Genomic DNA, 27,337 nt, shown 5'->3' on the forward strand with positions numbered 1-27,337 from the left:
CAATAGCCAAGCTATGGAAGCAACCTAAATGTCCATCAATAGACAACTGAATAAAGAAGACTGGTGCATGTATACAATGGAATATTACTCGGCCATAAAAAAGAACGAAATCTTACCATCTGCAACAACATGGATGGACCTAGAGGTTATTATGCTCAGTGAAATAAGTCTGACAGAGGAAGGCAAATATCTTATGATTTCACTTATTTGTGGAATCTAAAAGTCAAATGAACAAACAAAGCAGAAACATACTCATAGATACAGAGAACAAACTTACGGTTGCCAGACAGGAGGGGCTTAGGGGGCTGGAAGAAAAAGGTGAAGGGATTAAGAAATACAAATTGGCAGTTAGAAAATAGTCATGGGATATAAAGTACAGCACAGGGCACATAGTCAATAATATTGTAGTAACTATGTTGGTGCCAAGTGGATACTAGACTTATGGGGGATCACTTTGTAAGTTATATAAATGTCTAACCACTATGCTAACACTTGAAACTAATATAATATTGAATGTCAACTGTAATTTAAAAAAATGAAAATAGCCTTGACTGGTTGGCTCAGTCGGTTGAGCATTGTTCTAAAAACCGAGAGGCCACAGGTTCAATTCCCAGTCAGGGCACACGCCCAGGTTTCCAGATCAATCCCTGTTAGGGGTGGGAGCAGAAGGCAACTGTTTTATGTTTCTCTCTCACATTGATGTTTCTCTCTCTCTCTCTCCCTCTCCTTTCCTCTCTTTCTAAAAATCAATAAAAACATATTTTAAAATAAATAAATAATTTTTTAAAATAAATAAATAAACCAATGAATAATTTATGCATATATTAATTCTTATGCTTTGAAATATATGAGAGATTTTATAAGAATTCAAAGATATTATTATTTGGTATTTATGTAAAGCATGGTACATAAGTACATTTGTAAAAGATTTAAAAGATTTAAGCCTCAGATCTGTCATTACCTATTAAATTCTACATCCATAATTTAGTTAATCCCCAAATTCTTTGCCATCATCATGAGATGAAATATCCTTGATGAATAAAATGATTTGTTTATTATATAAAGTGAGTCACAAAGTAAAATTATTTCTGGTTTAAACTATGAAATCCAGTAACTGGGTAAGGCTGCCATGAAGTACAGTGATCTAAATGTGAATAGCAATGATACTAACTGAAAATACTGAAGATAAGAATTGAAAATAGGGAAACAAAAGCTAGAATATGTAGGTGTGCCATATCTAATTTTATTTTGAAGAGGTGGTCTGCAGTGTGAGTTACTAAATCTGTTTTCAAACAAGTTGGCATGCTTTCTTCTGGACTGCAGTCTATCACGTAACGAAAATTTTCATCATCCTAATATTCAGAAAGCAGAAGGGCTGCCTGTGGGCCTTTGAGAAGGACAAGTGGACTTGAAGGGATGTGGCCGTGTTCTTTGCGATGAGGAAAAGGCCCAGGCCAAGCAAACAGAGACAGGCTCCTAGACAGAGAGCAGGCAGGCCGCTCGAGGGGCGGGGGGGGGGGGGGGGGGGGGAGACATAGAAGGGATAAATGGTGATGGAAAAAATAAAATACATTTTTAAAGAAGAAAAGAACATGAAGAAGGCCCATATTGAAGGCCATCGGCTCCCGCCAGAACTAGCTGTTTGCCTTTGAGGAGCTCTCCGCAGTGCCCCTCCATTTAACTCAGACCTGAATACCTAGACGTGTCCTAAAATCTCAGCCCTTTTTATTTTTGAATTGAACCCTCAGAATCCGTGAAGATAAAACATTTAGAAACACTTCAAAGGCCAGAAACTTAAGCACATTAAAAGTAAAACCACTAAAACTATGTGATCATTTAAATATATGCACAAAAAGCATTTGGCAAAATTTAACACCCATTAATTATTTTTTTTTTAAACTCTTAGCAAATGAGGTATAGAAGGGAGCTTCCTCAAGCTGGCAATCTGTAGACAAAGCCTACAGTGAAGTGCTGAATGCTTTGTTTCCCCTAATATGGAAAATAAAGTGAATATATGGATTCCCACTTTTTTATTCAAAGATACTGAGTCTTAACCATTTGTATTCAGGTAAGAGAAAATACAACGTACAGATGATGTATTATAGAACTGTACACCTGAAACCTGTATACTTGTATTAACCAATGTCACCCCAATAAATTCACTTAAACATAAAAAATAAAATTTAAGAGAAGATTACAAAGGAATAAGTAAGACTGTCTCTGTTTGCAGATGACACAATGGTTTATTTAGAAAAGCCGATGAAATATATAAAACAACCACTAAAACTTACATGATTATTCATCAAAGTCTGGGATACAAGTCAAGTCTAGTTTTAACACTAGCATAAACAATTAGAAAAGAAAAAATCAAATTTACATAGGAGTCCACAGAATTTACAATTCAAAGATCAAACATATTAGAAAACAATTATAATCCAAATATTAATTGAGACAAAATTATGAATATATGAGTCAACCAGTAAAACTTTAAGTTATCACAAATCAGAAAAAGTTAACAAATAACAAAATTTTATAACAAATACCAAAAAAAGACTTCTATGTGTCCTATTCAGGAAAGGACCCAGAGGGAGCAAAAAGTCTGATTTCCTTTGCAAAGAATCTATGATCTGGTAATAGAAATAAAACAAACTCACATGAAGCAATTCGATAACACTGACATGCTAACCTGTGACAGAGTCCGAGTCCCTAAGCCAGGAAACCTCAGTACGGGCTGGACAGTGGGAAGGGAAGTAGGATTCAGGCCTAATGACAACAGCTCACTTACACTCCCCAGCCCTTTACTGTTTTCTAAGTACTTCCAGCTATTTCCTCTTTACTCTTAAAACTGCTATGAAATAAACAGGGCTTAATGAGTCCGTGTTTTCTGGAAGCACCTGAGATCATGTCACTAGGAAGTGGTGGGGTCAGACCAGAACCTAGGTCCTCATGAGCAGAAGGGCCGGGAGTGAAGATGGGGGGTGGGGGGGCAGGGGCTCAGATGCAGTGCAGGGCGAGCGTCATAGTGTGACCAGGGAATCAAACTGGATGGGTCAGGCAGAGCCCGGTGACAGCAAAACCTCCCTGCCCGCCCAGCACGCACAGCCGGTCTCTTCCACGGGGACATGCAGCCCAGCGGAGTAGCGCCCCGGTTTGGGCATCAGGCTCGCAGGAGGCTGCCTCGCGTCCAGCATTCCTGTGCAGCCTCGTGCAGGCCACAGCCCCACATCTGGAAAGTGACCGCCGCCGTTCAGCACGACGGCTTCGTCCTTTCCTTTAAAGACGCCCCCGAATTGTCTGAGCTTTAGGCTCCAGGGAATCTGGGTATTTCTCTGGGCTCCATTACATTAGCTACTCTCATTTTATAGCCCGTGACACGGAATCTTGTCACTCTGGAGGCAGTCACACGGAGACAGAGTGCGAAAGGCCTCAGAGTCCCACCCTGAACATCCAGCGCTATTTTCTCTGGAACACCAGGAGCTCAGCAGGTGGTGACAGTGACAATACATACAAGTAGGACAATAAATACATGGAGAACTGAGCGGAGCCTCACCAGAATCCCTAAGAGCTCAGTGTGCCAGAGCTCAGATGCACTCACAAGGAGAACGGTGCTAAACCCGAGGTGCCAGGTTCCCCCTGAATTGAAATAAATGTTGCCACGTGCTCAGTGCCCTCCAGGCTGCACAGATCCATCTTTGGGCAGCAACCAGAGTGCCATCTTTCAAGTTGTTTTGGTGAATTCTGTTCTACACAGAAGATAAACCAGCCATTAGACTGGAATTAGAGCCAAGCGTCCGAGGGCAGTGGCTCTTTTCGCAGCCATAGTCACTGTTCAATGGAAGTTAGCTTTTCTGGAGCTCGGGGCCCAGTGCTTCGCACACAGAGCTCCGCGGTAACGCTGTGAGCTGAGGACCAGCTCGACCCCTCCTCACGTCAGGAAACAGACTCAGAGAGGCTACGAATCCCGAACAGCTCACGCGGCAGCCGGTGGCAGAGCCGGGATCTGAGTTCACACGCCGAGCTTCCTGCCTCTCAGGATGGGACAGAATGACGGGCTACAGAGCCCAAGGTGACAGCACTTACACAAGCCAGCTCCTAACACTGAGACTTCATGTCAAATGGCACGTAGGGCAGGAGCGGAGCCCCGGCAGGAGGAGCGGCCCCTGCCCCCGACTCGCAGGCCCGGGGCCCTGGCGTTCCTCCATCTATCCCGGGCCCGGCGAAGCCCTCCTCACCGCGGGCCCGCCGGCGCTGGGCGCCACCGCGTCACCTCGCGGGGAAGCCGGTGCTCGGCCTCCTGACCCACCCCGACCACAGGGACGCCTGCTGCACCCCTGGCTCGTTGCAGAGAAAGGTGAGCTGAGGGGAAGAGCTGGTTGTTTATGTGGCTTTCAGCTTTAGAACCACTAGTCAGTGGCAGTCCACCCGGTGAGTCAGGTCAAAACAACAACAAAACGCCCTTTACTTGAGATCATAGCAGCTGCTTAATTACAGGCTGCGCTCGGTTGTGACACTGCTGGGGTTTCCAACCTCAGGAACCTCCAGCTCTGTTTCTCTGGGCGTGGCCCTCGGAATCTTGCCACCGCTGAATGGTTTCCAGGTGGACTCAAGTCCCCTGGCCAAGTCCTCTGGCCACGACCTGCAAAGAGAGGCTGGGACCCAAGTCAGTACCCAAGTCACTGTGAGAATCAGGAAGCCTTTAGTTTGGTGGTAGCGGCTCTCCTTGTCTGAAAAACTTCGCTTTCTTTTATTTTCTTTCTAAACAAAAAATGCTTTCTTCTGTGTTGCTTGGTCGCTGAACAGGGAAAAGGGAACTGTTGCTATTCTGTATCGCTTGGTATTTATTTAGTGCACAGAGGTAGAGTCAATGCCCGTGAAAAATCCAGCTCAGAAACTGGAAATTCTGGCTTCTTAAGGAGTCTGTTCATTTCATTTTCTTTGGGGGTGTAGACTTTCTTTTCATTGATTGTCAAGAGAATGATTAATATTGCAAAGGGTTTGGGGTTTTTCTGGAGGTTTTTTCTTTTTTTTTTTTTCTTGCCTTTAAAAGAACTGCAAAGTTGTGTTAGAGCAAAAAGCTGAAAGTACTTTTTTTTCTGTTTCCTTTCTTATTTTAGAAAAATGTGCTAAGGGAAAGCTGAATATAATAACTTTAAATAAAAATATTAGTGGGTTAGGTGATTTGGGACAACATTGTCAGGTATGTCAATAGGAAAGAAAATAAAGAAAGAAGAAACATTACTTCAAAAATGTTTAATTGTAAAGTTGGCCCTGGACTTTTTAATCTACATTCTCTAGAATGCTCACCAACGGTGCAGAGTAAAAATCCACTGTATTTGTCTGTATTCGTGGATAAAGGATAAAAAGGTTAAAAATGATAGAAAAAACTGAAGCATCGTATTTGGAATATACTAAAGCATTACTTTACTAAAATTAACCTAGCGTGGGAATGAGTAGTCGAGACTTTTTAAGTCAGTACACAGTTTAGACCAAAAAATACAATTGGAAAACCTAGCTTCATGGAGACAGTATGCTTTGAAGAATAAAACACCTCCAAATGAATAAATATGGCCAGTGTGGCAATAGCACTGGGCTAGGAGCAGAGAAACTGTTTTCATTTCTGTTTCTACCACCCAGTCAAGGTGCAGCTCTGGCCTTGGACTGTCTAAACCTGAGTTTCCTCATCTGGCAAAGAGGTTGCTCAACTAGATGATCCCTGAGCCACTCACAGGAGTGTGAATCTAGTCACTGCATTTTTATCAATGTCAGTTCACTTTTTGTTATCTTTTATTTAAACCTTTAATGTGTGAGAGTATTCGGACTGAGGTACAAAAATATATGCTCTTTACCTGGTCTTCCAATCACATTTTTTATCATCTCAGCAAACATTCCATTTTCTGGCTTTGGCAAACCACCGAGACCATGAAATGCTGCAACCTGGAAACTTTCCTTCCAGTACGGGAGCCCTGCAGCTCTTTCTCTTCCCCTCGAGATCCCTTCTTACTAGAAACCATCTAGTTCATCTCAGTGTCTCGACAGCCCTTTCAAAAAGGGTTTTAGGTTAATAGAAAAGCATGCACAGGAAGAACTGTCTGAGACTGAGGGTGATGGGGACCATCGTTCAGCCACAACGTTCTGGCTTGTTCTGGGAGCTGGGAGCTGGGAGCAGTGCATGCACACCCTTACTCGAAGGATTTCTGCTAGCCTGTGGAATAGCTCTGCTCTCCTTTCACCAAGACACAAACTGTAAACAAAAATAAAAATTATACATATTAAAAAAATAAAAAAAGACACAAGCTGTTAACACCCACCACCACACCTAGGGTGCTGTCAGGGTGAGCCCCACTTTCTCCACCGTGTGTGTTTCTCTGTTTTCCCCTACCATGTGCCATAACCAGCAGCCAAATTGGCACAGAAAAGCAGAGGAACTGAGGAAATGGGGGGGGGGGGGGCCTTGAAGACCAGTACAATAAGCAGTTTGACAGAGACAAAACAGCAGATTTATAGCTGGAATTTCTATTTATTGTGGCCAGCTGAACTGAACCACCCACACCTGAAAATTCCTATGTTGAAGTCTTATCCCATAGTACCCCAGATGGTGGCCTTTTTTAGAGATAGGGTCTTTAAAGAGGTGATCAGTTGAAACGAGATCATCAGGGTGAAAGCCCTAATCCAATGTGACTGAGTTCCTTGTAGGAAAAGAGACTGAGACGTGGTCATGCACAGAGAACAGACTGTGGAAAGACGCAGAGAGAAGACGACCATCCATAAGCCCAGGAGAGAGGCCTCAGAAGAAACCAGTCCTGCCGACACCTTGACCCCAGGCTTCCAGCCTCCAGAAGTGTGAGGAAGCAAATTTCTGTTGTTTAAACCTGTGGCACTTTATTATGACAGCTCTACCACATTAATACACTTACCAAGTCATTGCCTTAGCGGAGTTAACTGGCAGGAGGATGTTTCGAAGGAGCCAGGAGAGCTGCTGTCGAGGTTATTGCTGCACAGTCATCAACTGACTTGCCTGGTGCTCTCCTAAAACTGGAAGGGACTCTTTTCCCCAGGGACTCCCCTCAGGATGCCTGGGCTCAGACAGGAAACCAGGCTGCTGTTCAGTGGATGGCCTGCCGGGTCAACATCAGAGCGAACACAGTGTTGTTTTCTAGATGGCTTTTCATTACCAGACTGGAAAGGGGCTTGGTGCATAATAGGGGCTCACTAAACACATGTTCAATGAGTGAGCAAAGCTTCGGGAGGCCTGATGAATCCCCTACTCCAGGCCGGGGATCTTTCCACCCGGGGACCTGTCTGCAGTCAGCGCTTCTTCTCACTTTTCAGAGCTACAGCCCTTGTCCCCTCTTTCAGCCTTTAAAATATGCCCTTGCCTTCTCTCAGAACCCTTTCAGCAACTAAGTCTCACAGATGCATTCCAAAGGACCACACAGTTTGCCCCTGGAGAGACTCCAACACATGGTAATGGTCCTGCAACGCGCGGGCCAGAGGACAGCAGGGCAGAGAAGTGATCTTTCTCGGAACCGTTTCCTCTTTCTCCAAAGGTCAGTTTTTCTAAGGAAGACAGCACTGGCTGGCGCAGTCTACAGAGCATATTCCTGGGCATTATCTCATTTAATCTGCACGACACCCCAGCATGGCAAGTTTTATTGAAGATGCACCTCAGGAAGGTAATCGGATCGTCCTGTGCGGATGCAGCACCAATTGATCATTTACTCAGTGCCCACCGCCACTCTCCACATGAAGGAATTCACGGTAACGAATTATAACAAGACAAAAGGCATTTCGAGGATTTCACGGAGGTCTCGAGGCAATGACTGTCTCTTTATCACCTGGGACTAGTAGCGGCACAGGCGAGGCGTGAATCCAGCCACCTGCCCTGCATCCACACGGGACATGCTGGCCATCCCCCTCCCCGCACAGACGCGCCCTGCGCCCTGCGCCCTGCTATTTCCATATCTAGGTAAACGCTGGTGCGACAGCCCCCCGGCTCGGATGGGCTGTGAAGATGATTTGTACATACTGACACTGAAGAGAGACTGATGACTGGGTCTAAAGTGTGTGCATTGTGTCCTTTCTGATTTCCCATCATGTTTTCTCCCTCTTTATGGGGATTCAGGGCTGGTGAGCAACATCCTCTTCGTAAGTGTCCAAAATCATTCTGTCCAAGCCGAGCCTGAACCGGTAGCTGGTGCACTGGACAAAACACAGAGCCCCGAAGCGCCCACCCACCCGCGCTGCTGGCAGCCCTGAGGAAGCCGGCCACTGCCTCTCCGCACCAGGGGCATTTCATCTTCCCATGACCTTCTCACATCCAGGTCCCAACAGGAGTGGCCAAGCCCAGGGGTCTTGGGGAGAGGACCATTTTCCATTTCTAACAAAAAGCACTAACGGTGGAGCCGCCACATGCGGACCCCTTAGCTCCGGTGTCCGTGCTGAGCGGAGCTGCCTGCTTTGTCCCGGACGCTGGCAGACCCAGCGAGCTGCTGAAAGCTGTTGTCATCTCACCCGGGCTTTTCCGTGGAAGGACAGTCTTTGAAAACAGCATTCGCAGAGCGTCTGGGGCCAGGAGACAGGGCAGGTTAGCAGGCAAAGGACGCATATTTATAAGGCTGCATTTGTTCCTGGGGTCAGCATCCGAAAAATATGTTGGCTTCTTAGAAATCAAGAAAATGTTCATTTCTGTTACCAGTTTCGTCGGCTTTGGTCGTGCTTTGCTTTTGCTTTGCATTTGATCAAGAATGACAGTTTTGCTTCTCCTCGACCACACAGGCTGGCTCTGAGCTAGGGACTGGTAGACGAAGTGACTCTCGTGCTTGCTCATTTCCCTCCTCACTCCCACGTAGCTGGCCATCTCGGGAAGAAATGGAGTTTTGCAGTCAATATGTGACTGGGGATACGCAGGTTCAAACCGTGCCCTCTCCACCTGAACCCACTCCCACTCGAGAGCGGGCCTCACCAGCGCCTTCAGATGGACACAGCCACCCCGAGCAGGACTCTGGGCATGACAACAGGGCTGCAGGAGGGCCACTGCCACACACACGTGGGCGCGCACATCCGCCACTTCCCATTGCCCGTCTCGGTGGGCTCTTACTCCATCCAAATTATGCTTATTCTTTGTCCCTCACTGGCTTTTCAGTTACTTAAATGTTTAGACTGAAGCTTTTTCTAAACATACATTTCTGTCCCAATATAGAGCTATCAGAAAAAAATAGCCCCCGAGGACGGACGGGCCAGGTTTGGTTGCCACCAGCTCAGTGTCGGGTGAGAGCAGCCAGCATACGCAATAGGCTGAATTCAGATGTGAACACTGAAATAATCCACAAAATAGAACAAAAATTAGAGTCCTCCATGTAAGTGATGGTCGTTGAAGCCTTAGGGAAGAAGAACTGCAAGAAAAAGACGAAACACCCAAACTAAAGTAACTTCTTAAAACATCGTGAGAATCCTTTGCACGTATTTTTCCTGTTGACTTAAGCCTCACCTGAAGCTTTCTGGAACCATGGCCTCTCGGCCACATAAAACTACTCTTAGTTTAGTTGTCTTTGGGTTTGCTGCAATTGATCTCAAAATACAGAACAGGAGAAAGCCAAATAAAAGGGAGCCAAGGTTCTGAGAAAACAGCAAGACAGTGAGTGGGTACACCTCCTACAGTGGCAGTCAAGATAGAATTCCCTCCGCCTCTTCTTGGTCCACAGAAGAAGGAAGAGGTCACAGACTATCTGTCCCTGGCAGAGATCCACAGTGATGTGGTAACAGAAGAGCCGGGTCAACAAAAGCTGAGGCAATCCTTTTCAGCCTCCTATTTAGCAGAGGGGAGAGGTGAGAACCAGAGGCCCGAACCACACACTGCGGCCACCACGGCAGTTAGTGGCAAAACTGGGCTCGGGGCCTTGTTTTCTTGGCTGCTCTTCATGACCTTGCAGAACCCCGCCGTGGGAGGAACTGCCTGGTCCAGCCAGCCTGTCACCACACCTGCACCAGGTGTGGGACTAGTTTGTGCCTGAGCTCTGGGGGGTAAGGTTGACTTCACCTCTTCCCAGGGCAGCCCGTCCTGACTTTGGACATCTCCGAATGTAAAAATGGCTTAGTTTACACCCCAAGCCCTCCTCCTGCCTTTGGAGGTTCACACAAGTTGTACCCTGCTTCTCTAGGCCATGCCTAGAGTCGAAGGTAGCTGTGTGTTCGTCAGCCTCTGCCATCCTCCCTGAGGCATGAGGTCAGCCCCTTTAAAAGCTGATCTCCGCAATTTGGGTGTACTGTGCTCTTGTCTTCTGAAGTGCATCGCCCCTAAACTGGGTGCCGATGCCGATGTAGCTGCCCAGCCTGGAGAAGAGGGGCGGTGCAGAACAGCAGCAGGAGCGCCCTGCCACACGCAGCCGAAGGCGGACTCAGCAAATGCAAGTCTGCCTGGCACCAGAGCCGGCTTCTTTCGCTTTATCCTGCCGCCAAGCCATGGCGCCCTTGGAGACTAGTGAAGTTAGTTCTCTGAACTCAGGTAAAGAGACTGTATATTAATCTTTTAATATGCCACTTGACGTTGTTCAGCCTTTCTGTCTAATCTGTGCTATGAGGTCTGTTCAGATCTGACCCAGAATGTCTTTCCAAACACGTAGATCCCGGGGCAGGACAGAGCTGGGTGGGTGGTTCTCAGGAAGCGTCTCCCGGTCGCTGGGGGTGCTCACAGAGAGCAGCATTTGCAGGATGCAGTCGCCGAACCTCTAAGGAATTACTGCCCTCCACTACATGCCCGCGTTTGTACACAAGGGCAGCCTCGGGCGAGGCTGAGCCAGTGCCTTGCTGAGCACCCCTCAGTGGCAGCTCTTCTTGGACCTGCCAGTCCAGTGGCCCTGTCACAAGAAACAATGGATTTGCTGTAGTGTGACTTGTGCCTGTGCGTCTAGACTTGGGCTTTGCCATGACTGCCCGGCCACCCCAGCAAATGTTGAAGGGCCCACCCCAAGCCCTGTTGTCAGCTCGCCACTTAAAGTCTGAAGAGCACTTCACTCACGTAAAGGAGGGACGGTCGTGACAACAAGGAAACCACTGCGCGCGCTGGGCTCCGTCTGCCCCAGAGCTCAGCCGGGCACGTTGCCGTGAGCCGCCCGCCCTCCCTCGGTGGGCTCCCAGGGAGACAGGGACAGGCACGAGCGGCAGTGCTGCCACACAGCTCCGCGGGAGACGGGCGGCTGTGCGCTCCTCTCCTCCAAGGACGGTCCTCGGGCCACAGCTCCGTACCTGCTGCCCTGCACCCAGCCCGCGGCTGCCTGCCTCCGGGCAGCGCCTGCTCCCTGGGCCTGTTCTCGCCTCCTGCCCAGTCTCCGCCGCAGCTGACAGAGGGTCTGCCTGGACGGGTTCCATGAATTCATGCTGCCAACGTAGCCCAGTCCTGGAATAAAGGATTCCCGTCGAGCTAAGATAAAAACGCGTGGAGCCTGCCTTGGACCAATGAACGCGCCCCTCGTCAGTTCAGATTCCAGAGGAAAATGCTTCTCCCCCTTAGCAGTGAGGTAAGAACTGTCTGTGTTTGCGAAGCCACAAATCTTGCTGATCAGAACGCCGTTCAGAATCATCACACAGAGGTCAGCCATCGCTGCCTCAGCACAGAGGGGCCCCTTTCACATTTCTCAGCGGTTTATGGCATAAATATTATTTTTGCCATCATTCCTCAACGTGTAGGTGGGATCTCCAGGAGGCAGCGACAGTGATAAATGAGTCTCCAGGTGTTGCTGCTCTTAGAAAAGTTCCTCTAACAAACAGTCATGAGGACTGAAGTCCCTCTCAGAGGCAGCTGTCCAGACAGCCCCCCCTCCCCGTTCCTTAAAGAAACACCGACCTGCTTGTAGCTCCGGGACGTGCTCCACGGAGACAAGCACAGCGGCCGTCTGTGGATCCTGTTGAGTCCAACGCTGTCCATTCTCCTCGCCGTTCCAGCAAATGCCACTTGATGCTCAACTGCACACGGCCTGTGCCTGCTGTGGACTTCGCAAAGGGGAGGGCACGCCCTCCTTGATCCGATCCGCACAACCCCTGGTCAGCACGGAGCTGAGCTCTTTCCAACTGTTTAAAAGACTCAGACTCTGAGAACCTGAGGCTCCGTCAAGATTGCCAGGCCAGTTAGCGGAAAGGTTGGGACTAGAGCTCTGTCTCCTTAGCCCCAGACACAGACCCTTCAGGAGAGAAACGGCAATGGAAGGGGGAAAGCTATGGAGTTGGATTCCAATCCTGACTCTCCTTCCTACCACACACGTGGCCTTGGACTAGCATGTAAGAGGCCCCAGTCCTAGTGCCTTCTCGCTGTGGCGTTAGCATTTGAGAACCCCACCAAGTCTCATCTCCTTGAGGGCAGAGAATGCGCTGTCCTGCTTTGCCCTGTCTTCACAGGGCCTAACCGGAGGCCTGGGACAGGCAAGCACTCACTGCGAGCCACGCAGGAGCCAGTGAATGAATGGACTGAAGGCATCCGAAGCCCTGCTCAGGAAAAAAGCCTGTTTAACGCTGTGGGACCCAGCATGTCCAAGCCCTGTATCAGAGCCATTTTCCTTTGAACTCCTGTAAATTGCCTCCCTGAAAAACGCTGCTCTAGGGGAGTGGGTCATTTGCAACCCTTCTCTGGATGGAGGTGTCTGCTGCTGGGGACATGACGTTAAATAGGCCCAACAGGTCTTCTAGCCCTTGCCAATTCTATATGAAGCCCCACTGGCTTTCCTCACACCTAAATGCATAGCTGACTGCCTTTCTCCATCCACCAGTTAACTTACATAGTCCAAGTTTTCACTTCACTGTTAGTCTGTGGGGAAAAGTAATTAGGAGGAGAAATTAGTACGATGCAAATCTGCAGGGTATTCCAAGAGCAAATTAGAAATTTCTCTTACAGTCATTACTGAATTAACTGAGTCCTGACTCCCACCCATCTGCCTAATATTAAGACTTAAAACAATACTTATTTCCTCCCTGGGAGGGAAAGTAAGAAGATGGCATTTCTACCATCACAAAGACATTCCAAGTGAAGTCATATATCTCCACAGAAGCCTTCATGACCGTGGCGCTGCTGAGAGGGCGCTCTGGGCGGTGATGAAGGCTGGGACGAGCAGGGACCGGCGCGCAGGGCCGCAGGCTTGAGCCTCCCGGGCCAGATGCCGCGGAGCAGGGCTGCAGAACTCACAGAGCCCAGCGCCCCCGAGGAGAAAGGAGCTTCCTTCCCTCGGCCACCGTAACAAAACAGCACAGACAGGGCGGCCTTGATAACAGACATTTACTGCCCCCAGCCCTGGAGGCTGGCAGTCCAAGACGAAGGCGCTGGCCTGCTCGGGCTCCCGGGAGAGCTCCTCCTGGCCTGCGGGCCACTGCCGTCTTGCTCACGGGGTCCTTCCCTCCTGTAACCCAGGCCCATTGGACCAGGGCCTCACCCTCAGGACCTGATCTCATCTTTATCATTTCCTCCCAGGTCTCATCTCCAGAAACAGCCACGTTGGAGTTAGGGCTTCACCGTACAAATATGAGGGGGACAGAAACCTTCCGCCAGAGAGCTAACCTTTGTGGCGCAGCGCGACCAGCAGACCTGCGCCGCCAACTGTGTGCAGCTGAGGCGGCCTGAAGCTGAGCGGCTTCACCCAGCCCGTGAGTGCTGTTCCTACAGGCGGCACTGTCCACCCGCAGCCACGTCGGCCACGGGACCCAGGAGGACATTCCTCTCTGCTGCTCCACACTCGGCACACCTGCTCCCAAGGGCTGCGTTCAGCTTGAGAAAAAACAGGAATCAAAATGTCCCCCAGACAACCCAAGTGTCCCTCAACAGATGGCGGGTGATACATCTGTAGTATAAACACACAATGAAGCAGGAGTCCGCCCTAATGAGGACGGGAACTCTGTCATGAGCTACAGCCTGGAGGCGCCTCGAGAGCACCGTGCTCAGTGAAATAAGCCAGTCACTGAAGGACACCTGTCGCAAGATTCCATTTAGATGAGGCCCCTGGGGGAGCAGGCTCACAGAGGTGGAGAGTCGAAGGGTGGCCGCCACGCTGGAAGGAAGGGAGGGGGCGTCAGCGCTTAGTGAGCACAGTTTCGGTTCTGCAGGACATCGGTGGCGATGGTGCTAGCACCGTGTGACTGTACTTACCGCTGCCGAGCTTACCCTCGGAAAAGGTTAGCACGATGCATCTTATGTGATGGGTATTTTACCATAATTTTAAAAAATAGCATCAGCTATTATTTATAAAACAAACAAAAACCCCACTTCTCCCAAAGAAGCTATGGCCAGTTTATGCCATCTCTGCCCACCCTGGCACCCAACCACAGCCACCACTGTACACGCTGTCTCCTCAGCACGCCTGGCATTGCCACACGTGTGAGGAGCAGGGACATTTCTGGGGCAACGGCTTCGGTTTAAGCCTGGACTGAGCTCTCCTAATGGGAGAAGGGCTGTGCTGAGGCAGCTGAGCTGCAGAAAGCTCTTTGGCTTTCATGACATATTTCAAACTTCAACAGTACTTTCAGCATTGTCTCTAGCTGTAAACGCACCCGTCCTGGCAGAAGTTTTTAATGACTGGCATTCTTTTACAATTCTTGCTCTCCAAATGTTTTTTTAGAACACCTCTGCCCATAAATGCCACACAGAAAAGTTGCCTCATGAGTCACTGGACTAAAACACACACTAAGTCCATGTGATAATCTTTATGTAATTTGCTCCTTAGGCATTGTCGGGCCCATTAGATCAACATGCAGCATGTATTTCTTTGAAAATAAGGGCCTCTATAAAAACTACCCTTGTAAATAGATTGAGCAATGAAAAATTCCACAACATGTTTCGCCAAAATGATTTTTTAGAAGATAAAAGTATATTTGTTTGGAAGTCATTTGGGGTGAAATATCAGACAGGATTTCCCCAAATCTACCCTGGGAACTGACTGCTTTTAAAATTTACGTATGAAAAAGCCACCCTGGTCTCTCTGAGCAGTAGGGACAAATGCTGGTCTCTTAGCAGAGATCCACTTTGCACAGGAAAGACAGCATATAGACTCAGTGGGCAGAACACAGAACTCACCCGACCAGCCTCCTTTCCTAAGCTCGACGCTGGCCATCCTTCCCTCGTTCCTACCGAAAGCATGGGTGTCCCAGCGCTGCCCTGCGCAGAAAAGAGGCTCGCAAGAGAGGCGTTTCCTCTTCTCAGCACTCACAGTAAGAAAATTAGGAACTATTTTTGCTTGCAAGGAATGGGGGACAGGAGTTAATGTTGCTTCCAAACCTAACATGACTTATCACAAGTGCTTTACCTTATAAATAAAATGGAGAGTTGAGCCTCATGAAGCAAAGTGGATTCTATTAGAAAGGTCCAAGAAGAGCTTGGGAGAACCACACAGCACATACATACACACATGCTCAGACACACAGTACACACAGACACAGACATACAATACACACACACAGTACACATATACACAGACACACAATACATACACACAGACACAACACACACAGACACGCAATACACACAGACACAGACATACAATACACACACACAGACACACAATACACACATACACAGACACAATACACACAAACACACACAGTACACACACACACTCAGACACACAGTACACACACTCAGACACAATACACACTCAGACACATCCATACACACATTCATTCACATTGAGATTCACACCTCACACACATGTGCACATGCTCGCACACACGTGCACATTCACACGCACACCCTCCCTCTCAGCTGTTCTGCAGGGTGGTAAGTGCGAGACAGAGGCACCGCGCCGCCTCCCTCGGAGCCCAGGCCGACTGCAGCTGCCCGCGACACCGCCCTTCCCCTTCGGGTCCAGACTTGCCTCTCGCCCTCTCAGACCTTCCGACAGCATCTGCCCATCCATCTAGCTGGCAGCTGAACTGGAATCCGTGTGCCCTCCCTCATCTAAGTTCTTTATTCTTGAATCAGAAATCTCAAGAGTGAATCAAGGACAACGGAATTTCATATTAGTGAAGTATAATTATTTTTTGCCTATTGTCTGGCGGAGAAGAGATATATTACTGCAAAGGATAGATCATAAGGCTTCTTAAATGCCAGCCTGATTTTAATGGCTCATTATTTAATGATAGCATTACCCTGAAATGTATCCAAAAATGGGCACAGGACAGGAATGTTCTACTCTACTCGGGGCTCCGATTTGGGGCATGACCTGTATGGGTCAATCCAGACTTTGTGTCCCTTGTCCCTAGAATTTGATGAGCTGCATGGACACACGTTCTGAATCCTAAATGCACAGGATGAAATGGTTTGACTCCAGAGGTCCGCCCAACTTCCTAAATCTCTCTCCTTCAAGAAGAAAGGAAACCATGTTACTTCTATTCAATTACGTTTATTGAGCAGAACTGTTACTACTGAATTGATCTAAAATATCTGAACAGCCTGAGCCAGTTTGGCTCAGTGGTCAGAGCGTCAACCTGGAGACTGAAGGGTCCCGGGTTCGATTCCAGTCAAGGGCACATACCTAGGTTGCAGGTTTGATCCCCAGCCCCCGACTGGGCATGTGCAGGAGGGAGGCAGCCAATCAATGTGTCTCACATCGATGTTTCTCTCCCTCTCTCTCTTTCTCTCTCTCCCTTCCTCTCTCTCTGAAAAGCAATGGAAAAGGTATCCTCGAGTGAGGATTAAAAAAAATCTGAACAGCTCCCCTTCCTTTTCCCTACTCTGAGTGTGTGTGTGTGTGTGTGTGTGTGTGTGTGTGCGCACGCACATGCATGTATGGCCATGGGGTGGATGAGCATATATGGTTTTTTCAAGGAAAGAGAAGGGAGGACAGGGATTTTTCTGTTGAGTTGGTGTTATAGAAATAAAAAATAGAGGTATATCTACCTAGCCTCCACCAGCAGCTTCCTCAAGCCTCAGGGGCTGCTTGGTCCTTCTGCCCCGGAGGTGGTGAATGTAAGCAGTTACCAAGGCCTAGGGAGACAGAGGCTAGAGAGAGAAAATCAGAATTTCCCAGTAAAGTATTTGTATCAAATACTTGAAGAAGCATCACCTGCAAGTCCCTTTTCCAGTGTGTCTGGATCCTGAACTCGCTGGGAAGTTACCCTTGTGTGGGACCCCCTGCAGGGACACTGCTGCTTGCCACTGTCCCCCCTCACCCCCCCGCCCCAGGAAAAGAGAGGCGGCCAAGCACATGGTGTAGAGAAGAGGAGTATAGCGGGTGGACCGGGGATGGGAGCCACGGAGAGACTACAGGAGAGGAGGGTGGGCTCCCTGGTACCACAAAGGGCTCCCCAGCCCCTCCCTTCTCATTCAGAGAGGCAGCCCAAGCCACCCTCACCACCTGTGGTGGCATCAGTCACCTGCTCCTTCCCATGTCACTGCTTGCCCTGCACTTAAGTAAACATACTTCAACTAATGTAATGTAAAGAAAACATAGGTATGTATCAAATGTGATTTAAAGTATACTAGTTGAAAGTCAAACAGGGGAGGGCTTGGACAAGTACATCAGGCTGTTCAGTTTCACACTGAACATTGCATGCAGTGCGCCAGCTCTGGGCGAACCCAGGTTTCCACTCGTCCTTCAAGACTCAGCTGCGACCTTCTCAGTGGGTCCTACCCAGAGAACTCTCCTCATCTGGGCTCCCCAGAACCTGGCCTTATACTGATCAGGGAGCACTGGGACTGTTGGTTAGCCAGCTCGCTCGCCTGGGTTTGGAGATCTGTGCTAAGGGAATGTCTTTCATCTTTGCATCTGCAGTTCGGGGCCTGATGTTAGACCTGCTGGGCAGATGGTGCTGAGCATGACCTGAGCGTAGGCCTGACTCAATCGATCAACAAGTATTGGTTGAGTATCTGTCTTCAGGCCCCAAATGTGCAAGACACCGTGGGACACGGAGCAGGAGGAGACGTGCTTGCTTTCCCTAAACGCCTGATGCTGTTGTTGGGAAGGACGCACTTGGGAGGCGAAGTGCACTTTAGGATTTGTCTGCAGTGACCCACAGGAGGGGAATGGGAGCTTGTAAGTTAGGGAGACTGCGCAGAAGACAGATGAAGGTCTTGAGAACTGGGAATGGAAGGAGGCCCAGCTGGAATTGAGAGGGGAAAGGGCGGGAAAGGAACGCTGGGAGCGAAGAGGCAGCCGACCCGGGGGCGTGAGCACAGCCTCTGAGCCGCCGGACCTGCGCTAACTCCTGCTGCACCTCTCTGCTGGCTGTGTGATCTTGAGTCCTTACCTGTTCTGTTTCCATTTTCCCTGTAAAGCGGGGAAAGGATAGTGGCCTCACATCATTAGGGTGACGATTAAAGGGAATGATGCCTGGGAACCCCTAGCATGATGCAGCCCAAAAGCTCTGCGGTCTGAGCTCTTAGCCAGCCCCGGGCAGGAATGAGCCCAGCCGCTCCCGGGACAGGGAGACGAGGCTTGGGAGTGTCTGGATCCCTTGAGAAGTGTGTGAACATTGTCTTAGAGCAGCGACTTTCAACCATGTGCCGCAAGAATGTTTAAAACATGCAATGCCTGACTATTTAGTCAGGGGCACTGACCTCTTTTCCATGAGATTGTCAAACAAAAAAAATGACAACAGCCAACACAACAATAGCCATCCAGTGTGAATGAAGCAAAATTATATTTTTTGTCAGGTGGGAAAAAAATATATATTTTGTGTGTGTGCTACAGAATTTTAGTGATTAGTTTACGTGCCATGAGATGAAAAAGGCTGAAAATCACTGGCTTAGAGAAATATAGTAGGCCTGGGTTACGGAGGGCTTGGAAAACCAGCCGACGAACTTGAACGTGGGACGAAACAGGAAGCCCCAGGCGTGTCCCCCGCCGCGCTAAAGATGAAGAGCGGTTCTGGCCCTGAGTCTGCCCACAGCACTCCTGCCTGGCATGCCGACAACCTAATGGGCCCCCAATAAATGAAACCTTCTGCAGTGCTTTGATAACCGTGTGGACTTTTCCCCATTAACAAGGAAAGCCTAACATAGGCTAAAATAATAAAAGCTTCCCTTATCTCTGACTTTGTTTGACTTCTTAACTCAGCTCAAGTCACAGCCTGTGCTCCTCAGTCTTTGCATCTTCAAATATAGATTAGCAGACACCTCCCCAGGGCAGCGGGAGAATGAATATCCACCAGACCTACTGAAAACCATGGTGCCTGTCACCCTAGAGGGGCTGAGCCTCTTCCTGTCCTGTGCCATCCTGATTTTCCTCCTTCCCACGTCCACGTATCTGGTGACCCTTTACAGCAGGGATGCTTTTCCCTACAAACACCTTTGTGCAAGCGGTTTTCTCCCTCTCCGCTCCCCACGATACTTCACATCTGTTCCAAATCTCCATGCTTCTTTCAAATCATGGAAACTAAAATACATCTGTCACTGGCTCCTAAAAGGTTTTGTTTAAGTTCTACCAGCAGCAGTAGGATGCTGGAAGCAGCTCCTGCCAGCTCACTGGAGCTAGTTGCTAAATTTTCTGTGAGCTGGTTGTGAAACAATTGCTGGTTTGAAATTTCCCATGGTAGGAGTATTTACACTGTGGAAATTGGCACATGCTGTAAATCAGGGCTTGGTTTATTGTTTTGTTGATTGTCTAGACATCAGAAAGTCATAGAGAAAATATTAATACTGCAGATTAAGCTTTTAAATGGGTTACCTGTAGACATTACACTGTAAGTATCTCAAAATAATTAAGAAAATATTACTCCAGAATCTGAAAACTACTGTTTGGTTCAACAGAAAAGTGTATCACATCCTGTCTTCATTGTTTTCACTTTCATCTCATTTTGCTAATGGTAAGCAAACATCAGCCAGCATTCATATTGGAATCCCAATCCTAGAGCCAGCACTGCACCCACCACCACCATCCACAGCACAGAATTCCAGGGGCGGGATGGCATTTGGTAATTTCATTCCCGTGGGGCCCAACCTGGCCAGCCCTTCTCAGCTTGCATGCAAGATCACTGACCCTCCCCCTGGCTGCAGACCCTGCCCTTGTCACACCAACTATCCTTCAACCCTCACCTCGAAAAGCAAACAGGACCCCTGAAGATCTTCAGTTGTGGATACTGCCTACGCACGCCTTCCTTATTTACAGGCTTTAGAGTTTTAGGATTTCCCGGTGGTGCGATGCCTCAGAGACTGTGAAATAAGTAGGACTGCATCTCATGCAAGTCATCTATAAACGACAGAAGGGAAGTAACGAATTTGGTAATTCCCTCAGGCCAGGCATTACCAAACATTTAGGACAAACTCTAAAGAAACTCAACTTGGCCTCAGTTTTCTACACATTCTGTTTTGCGCTTTGGGAAAATTTGCACCTAGGCAAAAAATTGTTCTTGCAAACTAATTGCACCTGCAATCAGCTAATTGGAGGGGAAAGGATCCAGCCGTGCTTGCAATTAGGTAATTGCCGTTGTAACTCCTTGACTGCGAACAATGATCACTTTAGATAGCACTGACAGCTGTTTCCACATCTCTATAGCATCAAGTATTCTTCAACAGCCTCACACACCCATTTTACAACAGTGAAATGTTGAGCAGAGAGGGAGGGAGACCAAAGCAGAAGCTCTCTGGTTATGATCCAAGAGAAACTGTGCAAACTCAAACATACAGATACCACTGCCTCACTCCTGGGTTTAAAATCAGCACCAAGCCCCGGTGTCCACTAGGTAAGGCCCAAGCTCTTTAGCAAGACGTGCAGGCTCCTCCTCGTGGGGCCAGTCCATTTCACTTGCCTCACTCGCACCCCTCCCGACCTTCCTGAAAGCACCCCGGGCTCTGCTCACACAGCCCCACGCTATCCCTGCGCGCCACGTGCTCAGAGGAACCACAAGGTATGCGCAAGTGGCCCTCTGTCGGGTGCCGTCCCCTTCCTCACTCGGAGGACACCTGCTTCCCTGAGCCCCGCTGTCAGCGCCCCTTAAGAGCCTCTCGCAGAGGCCCGGGTAAAGCTGGTCACCGAGCACCGCCCCTCCAAGGCAGGCCGTCTCCTGTGTGATAGCTGAGTTGCTTGTCTTTGCAATCAGACTCTGAACTCGTCCAGGGTAGACATGGGGCTAGACGTGACTTCTCATTCAGTTTCGCGTCTTCCCCCGACCCTGGAAACTGGCCACACGCTCAGCAATGCCGGCGGGATGAAACATGAAGTCAGCCAGCCGGGAAGGCCAGGGGCGTTCCGTTCTGGTCTCTGTGACAAAGCGACCTGATGAGCTGAGGGGCAGGCTCAGGCCTGGTGGAGAGAGGGGTGGGGTCTGAGGAAGGTGTAGGAGGGACCTGCCGGCGGGCCCAGCACTGTCGCCTGGGTTCCAGGAATGAGCCGCCTGAGGGCAGCCCCTGTGTGGGAGGCAGGAGGAGCCCCCACCGCACAGCAGAGGGAGGAGCATCTTGAAGTTTCTATCCTGACTCAAAGCACCACCGCTACTGGCCCAGCTGCCCAGCCCGAGCCCACCTCCCTGGCGACGCCCAGTCTGTGTCCCTCCTTAACTCCTTCCTGGTCCATCCACCAGCTCCTCCTCCCCACTGGCACCACCTCAGGCAAGGTCCCTCCTGGTCGCTCACCTGAGTCACCACAGCCAACTCCAACTTGTCTCCCTGTCACCAGTCCCAGCTCCCTGAACTTATCCAAAAGCCTCAGCTTGTTCCCCATTTCATATAAAATAAAGTGCAAGTCACTAGGCCTGACATTCAAAGATTCTGTGACGCACCCTCTGTCTAAACCTGCTGTCCAGTAGAGTAGCAACTAGCCACGGGGGTTATTTAAATTTAAATTTTAACTAAGTAACATTGAATGAAAACAAAAATTCTCAGTCGTACTAGTTATATTTCAAGTGCTCCAGAGTCACCTATAGCTTGTAGCTACCACATTAGACAGTGTAATTCTAGAACATTCTGTGGACACTACTGCTCTAGATATGCCTAGAGGGAAAGGACCAATAGGCTATTTTTCAGAGAGCATGATCACACAGTTTAGGGACAAAGGAGATTCAGCTCGAGAAACCCCTTGGCAAAGCACCATGGCCCAGAGGGACTCAGGAAATCTGCCGACCCTGGACCTTCCCTGGAGCAAAGCGGCAACCTCAGCGGGACTCCCGAAACAACTGACCTTCAGCAAGTGGGTGAGGGAGGTAGTGGCAGGATTATTTAACCTAGTGGTTCCCAGGCTTGGCTCCACATACAAATCCTTTAGGGGTGCCCATGCTTCATCCCAGACCACTGAGGCATAGCCTGGAGGTGGGGCCCGAACACTGACAGCTCCGCAGAGCCCCCTCCGTTCCAGCGTGCACTCAGGCGCTGAGCCCACTGAGACGGCACCTCTTCTCCTTTCCATTCCTCCCCATAGGCACGCATTCATAACCAAACGAGAGAAAATCAGAAATCCTCCTTCTAATGTGATAGGAATTCTCGGTTAAGTATATTAATATAAAATTGGTGCTGTTGATAATTTTTAAATTACATTTAGAGACATTTTGTGGACAATTCTACAGCAATTTCCCCGTGAAAGTCACTGGATCGCGAGGTGAAGAGAGTCCAGCAGAGACCTCTCCCTGTCCCAGTTCCTAGCTCTACCCTCCACTTTTGAATGCCGAGTTGCTGTTCCAGCTGTAGACCATTAGATATTCAATGTGGATTTTCACACACAACTGATTCTACCACCAAAATTTACCTGAGAGCATTTGTCAGTCTTTACTCATGCCTAAAAAGTAAATAAAAAATAATATGTTTTCTCTCTGCTTATGTCAACTATTTTAAGAACAACTGAACTGTGTAAGCATCAAAAAAAAAAAAAAAAAAAAGGTCTTCTCGCCCTCTTAAAGGGCCAGGACACAAATTCTCATTCACTGGCACTCACCCCAGGCTCCAGCAGAGGAGCCGTGACTCAGAGTGGACTAGAGTCATACAAGAAAGATTGGTTTGTGGGGCTTCAGGGAGAGGACTGGAGGGACAGCCACCAGTGTTCCTCTGCTGAGTCCCTCTGTCCTGTCACCCACAGACACCATTTTTAATGGGTCCAGCACTCCCCTCCATAAGGCCTCAGCCTGGGGAATGCACTAGCCCCACCCTCCTGACTCTCTGGGCCCTGCCCTGCCAAACTGTCCGGCAAAGGAGTCTGCTGACTGCAGCCAGCCTGAGCCCACATGGCAGTCTTTGTTGGAAGGCTCCTGAGGTGGTCCGGGGAACCTCAGGGGCTGTCAGAGATGCACAGGGAGACACTGAGTTGTGTGGCTTTAGAGAGGGGGCCATTCTTCCCCATGGCCTCTACTGGCACCACCATTTCCATGCAGAACCCTCCATTCACACGGCCAAATCTTACTCTGTTTTAGCATAATGAACTCTACTGGCCTCACCCTGATGTCTGCCTGAGACCCCACCCCACCACAAAGTCCCACAAGCCCCAGGCAGATGGTGGCTGGCCTTGGTGTACATGAGACTATTGCTGAGTGACCTCAGACCCAGCACTGGTGCTGAACATGAGTCTGGATCAACCTGGTTAGCACCACTTGCTCCTACTTGGTGACTCACTGAGAATCTGCCTCATACAACTTGAGCACTGCCAGAGGCTATTTCAGTGGCTGAGCCAAAAAGATAGCCCATAGGAGGAGGTGGATCTTGGGGTGCCTTTGGCCTTTTGCTAACCTGCCCCAGGCTTGGTGCTGGTGGAAGCCAGCTTCCATATGCAACTGGCCCCTCCCATGCACACCCAGGCCCAGCAGAGGTAGCCACCAAGCATGGATCATTTGACAGCTCATAACAGCTCAAGGCTCATCACAGGCAACATCTGACACTGACCTGCACCAGAGTCCCCCAAAGAGGTCCCAGATCCCAAACACCGGGTGGCTGGCTTCAGAACACATCAGAGCATGACCTGATTAGCTTCTCAGCAATGCTCACAAAGGAAGATCTCAGCAGGCACCAGAACCTGCTGGGGCAAATTTAGCTTCATGGGGTGAGCCCCCACAAAGCAGCTTGTACACTGTGGTTGAGGTCAGTCCTCCTAGTCAGCCAACCCCACCCATGACAGGCAAACAGCAATGAATCCTCAACTAAATAGGGGGACCCACATAAGCCACACGAGGGACATTCCTGGAGCACCTAGATCAGGTGATAAGGGACACTGTGCCAATAATCCCATAGGACACCTACTACATAAGGCCACTACTTCAAGACTTGGAAAAATAGCAGATCTACCTAATGCACAAACAAATACAGAGAGGCAGCCAAAATAGGGAGAAAGTAAGACAAGCAGCAAATGAAAGAATAGGGGGAAACTCCAGAAAATGAACTAAATGAAAAGGAAACAACTGTAAGATATGGAATTCAAAACAGCGGTTAGAAGGATGCTCAGGGAACTCGGTGAGCAACTTCAGCACAGAGATAGCAAGCATAAAAAAAGAACATAGAAACCATAAAAAACAGTAAAAATTAAGACTACAGTATCAAAAATGAAGAATATACCAGACGGAATCAACAGCAGACTACGTGAAGCAAGGGGCCAAATGAACAATTTGGAAAATAAGGTAGCATAAGACACCCAAACAAAGCAGCAGGAAAAAAAAAAAATTTTTAAATGAAGGTAGCTTAAGGGATATCTAGAACAGCACTGAACATAACAACATCCACATCACAGGCATACCAGAAAGAGAAAAGAGAAAGCAAGAGGCTGAGAACCTATTTTTTTAAAAAATAATTATGGGAAATTTCCTTAACCTGGTGAAGGAAAAAGATGCACAAGTCTAGGAAAAAGATGAACACAAAGAGGCCCACACCAAGCCACATCATAATTAAAATGACAAAAGTTAAAGATAAAAAAGAATCTTAAAAGCAGTAAGAGAAGGACAGTTATTTACCTACAAGGGAGCTGCCATATGATTGTCAGTTGATTTCTCAGAAACATTTCTGGCCATAAGGGATTGGCATGAAATATTCAAAGTGATGAAAAGCAACTAGCTACAACCAAGACTACTCTACCCAGCAAGGCTATCGTTTAAAACTGAAGGAGAAATAAAGAGCTTCCTAGACAAGAAAAAGCTAAAGGAGTTCATTACCACCACACCAGCATTACAAGAAATGTTAGATATTTCTTTAAGAAGAAAGAAAGAAAAAAGTGGAACATAAGTAGGTATAATAAAAGGGCAATAAATATGTACCTATAAATAATCACTTTAAAAGTAAATGGATTAAATGCTCCAATCAAAAGACATAGGGAAGCTGAATGAACAATAAAGCCAGACTCATATATATGCTGTCTACAAAAGACCCACCACAGGTTAAAAAACACACACACTGGAAGTAAAGAGGCCAAGAGACCGGAAATGTTCTAGTCACTGATCATCTGAGAGATGCAAATTAAAACCACAATGAGATATCACATCACCCCTGTCAGAATGGCTCCATCAACAAATCAACAAACAGCAAGTGCTGTGGAGGGTGTGGAGAAAGGGGAGCCCTGGTACACTGCTGTGGGAATGCAGACTGGGGCAGCCACTATGGAAAACAGTGTGGAGGTTCCACAAAAAATTAAACATAGAACTACCTATGACCTAGCGATTCCACTTATGGGTATTTATCCAAAGAACTCCAAAACACTAATTTTAAAAATATATGCACCTCTATGTTCATTGCAGCATTATTTACAATAGCCAAGCTATGAAAGCAACCTAAATATCCATCAATAGATGACTAAATACAGAAGACTGGTACATATATTCAATGGAATATTACTTGGCCTTAAAAAAGAATGAAATCTTACATTGAGACAACATGCAGGGACCTAAGTAAAATACATCACACAGAGAAAGACAAATATCATATAATTTGACTTATATGTGGAATCTAAAGAGCAAATTAAATGAACAAACAAAATAGAAACAAACTCATAGATACAAAGATCAGACTGATGGTTGCCAGAGGGAAGAGGGTGGGGGAATGGGTGAAAATAGGTGAAGGGATTAAGAAGTACGGATTGGTAGTCACAACACAGTCACAACAAAGTCATAGGAAATACAGTGTGATAACTATGAAAGGTTGGCCAGGTAGGTACTTGAAATATCAGGGGGAGCATCTTGTAAAGTATATGATTGTCTAACCACTATGCTGTACACCTGAAACTCATACAAAATAATATTGAATATAAGCTGTAATTGAAAAATAAAAATTTTTTAAAATGCCTTGTGCCACAATACTGTGCTGAGCAGCTTTAGGTTAAGAAGTCGTAGGATTTTGGAGCTTGAAGGCACCTTGGACTCCGTAAGCCAACAGCCTCGTTTTCCAGGGGAAGCCTGGATGCTGTGGGCTTGCCCGAGGCCAGCTGATGACGCTGGAGCGGAGGCCGGCCAGGGTCCCTGCCTCCCAGCCCGGGCTGCCGCGGGGCAGAGGAGGGTGCTGCCGAATTACTGAGGGAAACAGGGGTTTGCACTGTTCTTTCAATATAACTTTACAACAGAAATTACAGCGCTTTGCACTGAGTTACTCAAATGCCCTCTTGCCCAGGTCCCTCTCCTGCAGTCCCAGCACTCAGCACAGCGACGCGTGGGTTTCCCTTTCGCAGGGACCAGGGCTCGCCCAGCCCGGCCTCTCCTGGGGCGACGCGACCCGACCCCACGCTCAGCTCAGCTCAGCTCGGCTTGGCTCCGGCAGGCGGGCCACAGGGGTCCTCCCCCCGCAGGCAGGCAGCTGTGAGCGCTGTGCTCCCCTCACCACAGTCCCCCGCGACCCCTACTCTCACTACCTTCGGCCTGCAGATTAGGAAACTCAGATTCAGAGACGTTAGATCAGTGTGTCCAAGGTCACCCAGCCTATACGTGGGTGATATTTGAACCTTGATCTGCATAATTTGAGCCAAGCTCTGAAGCACCACGATGCACTGCTGAAGAGTCGATCTAGAGTCTAGGCTCTAACGCAGTCCTTGTGTTCAGAAAGCCTCTGTTCACCAGTCTGCAAAACGCCCTGGCAGGGCTTCCACGGGCAGTTCACAGCCCCCTGCACCCAAGGGCAGGACCCTCACTTCCCGCTGGACTACTCTTCATACTTACACACCCTGATCCTGTTTCAATGTTTTATGGAATTATTGAAGTAATCAACTTAGATTATGGCCCAGTGAAGAACCCACTGCCCTGATTTGGAGCCAGCCACCCTCTGTCAGAACAGCAGTTGTCCCAGTCAGATGTCACCCACACAAAGTAATCTTGCGTCAAATGCTTGAGCTTCACAATGCTGCATGGAAACCCTCATCAGCTTAACTGGGAGGCCAGCTAAGCAAAATAAGCCTCCATTTCTGCCCTCCAGGGACTTACCTGAACAATTAATTTGGAGCGGTTGCTCTCTCTTCTTTTCTGTTCCTCACATTCCACTCTAACTGTG

At 48.5% G+C, this 27,337-nt stretch overlaps 1 long non-coding RNA gene across 1 annotated transcript; it reads right to left on the reverse strand.

The window, feature by feature from the left end:
- Positions 1-5,036: 5,036 nt before the first annotated feature.
- LOC308560696 lies at positions 5,037-27,337 on the reverse strand. The gene is made up of 3 exons (XR_013999368.1): positions 27,271-27,337; positions 6,915-7,115; positions 5,037-6,241 (listed from the first exon to the last, which is right to left on the reverse strand). It is a non-coding gene; the product is annotated as an uncharacterized lncRNA (long non-coding RNA).

The sequence above is a fragment of the Miniopterus schreibersii genome (genome assembly GCF_964146895.1).
Source record: "Miniopterus schreibersii genome assembly, chromosome: 8".
In the NCBI taxonomy this organism is placed as follows: Eukaryota; Metazoa; Chordata; class Mammalia; order Chiroptera; family Miniopteridae; genus Miniopterus; species Miniopterus schreibersii.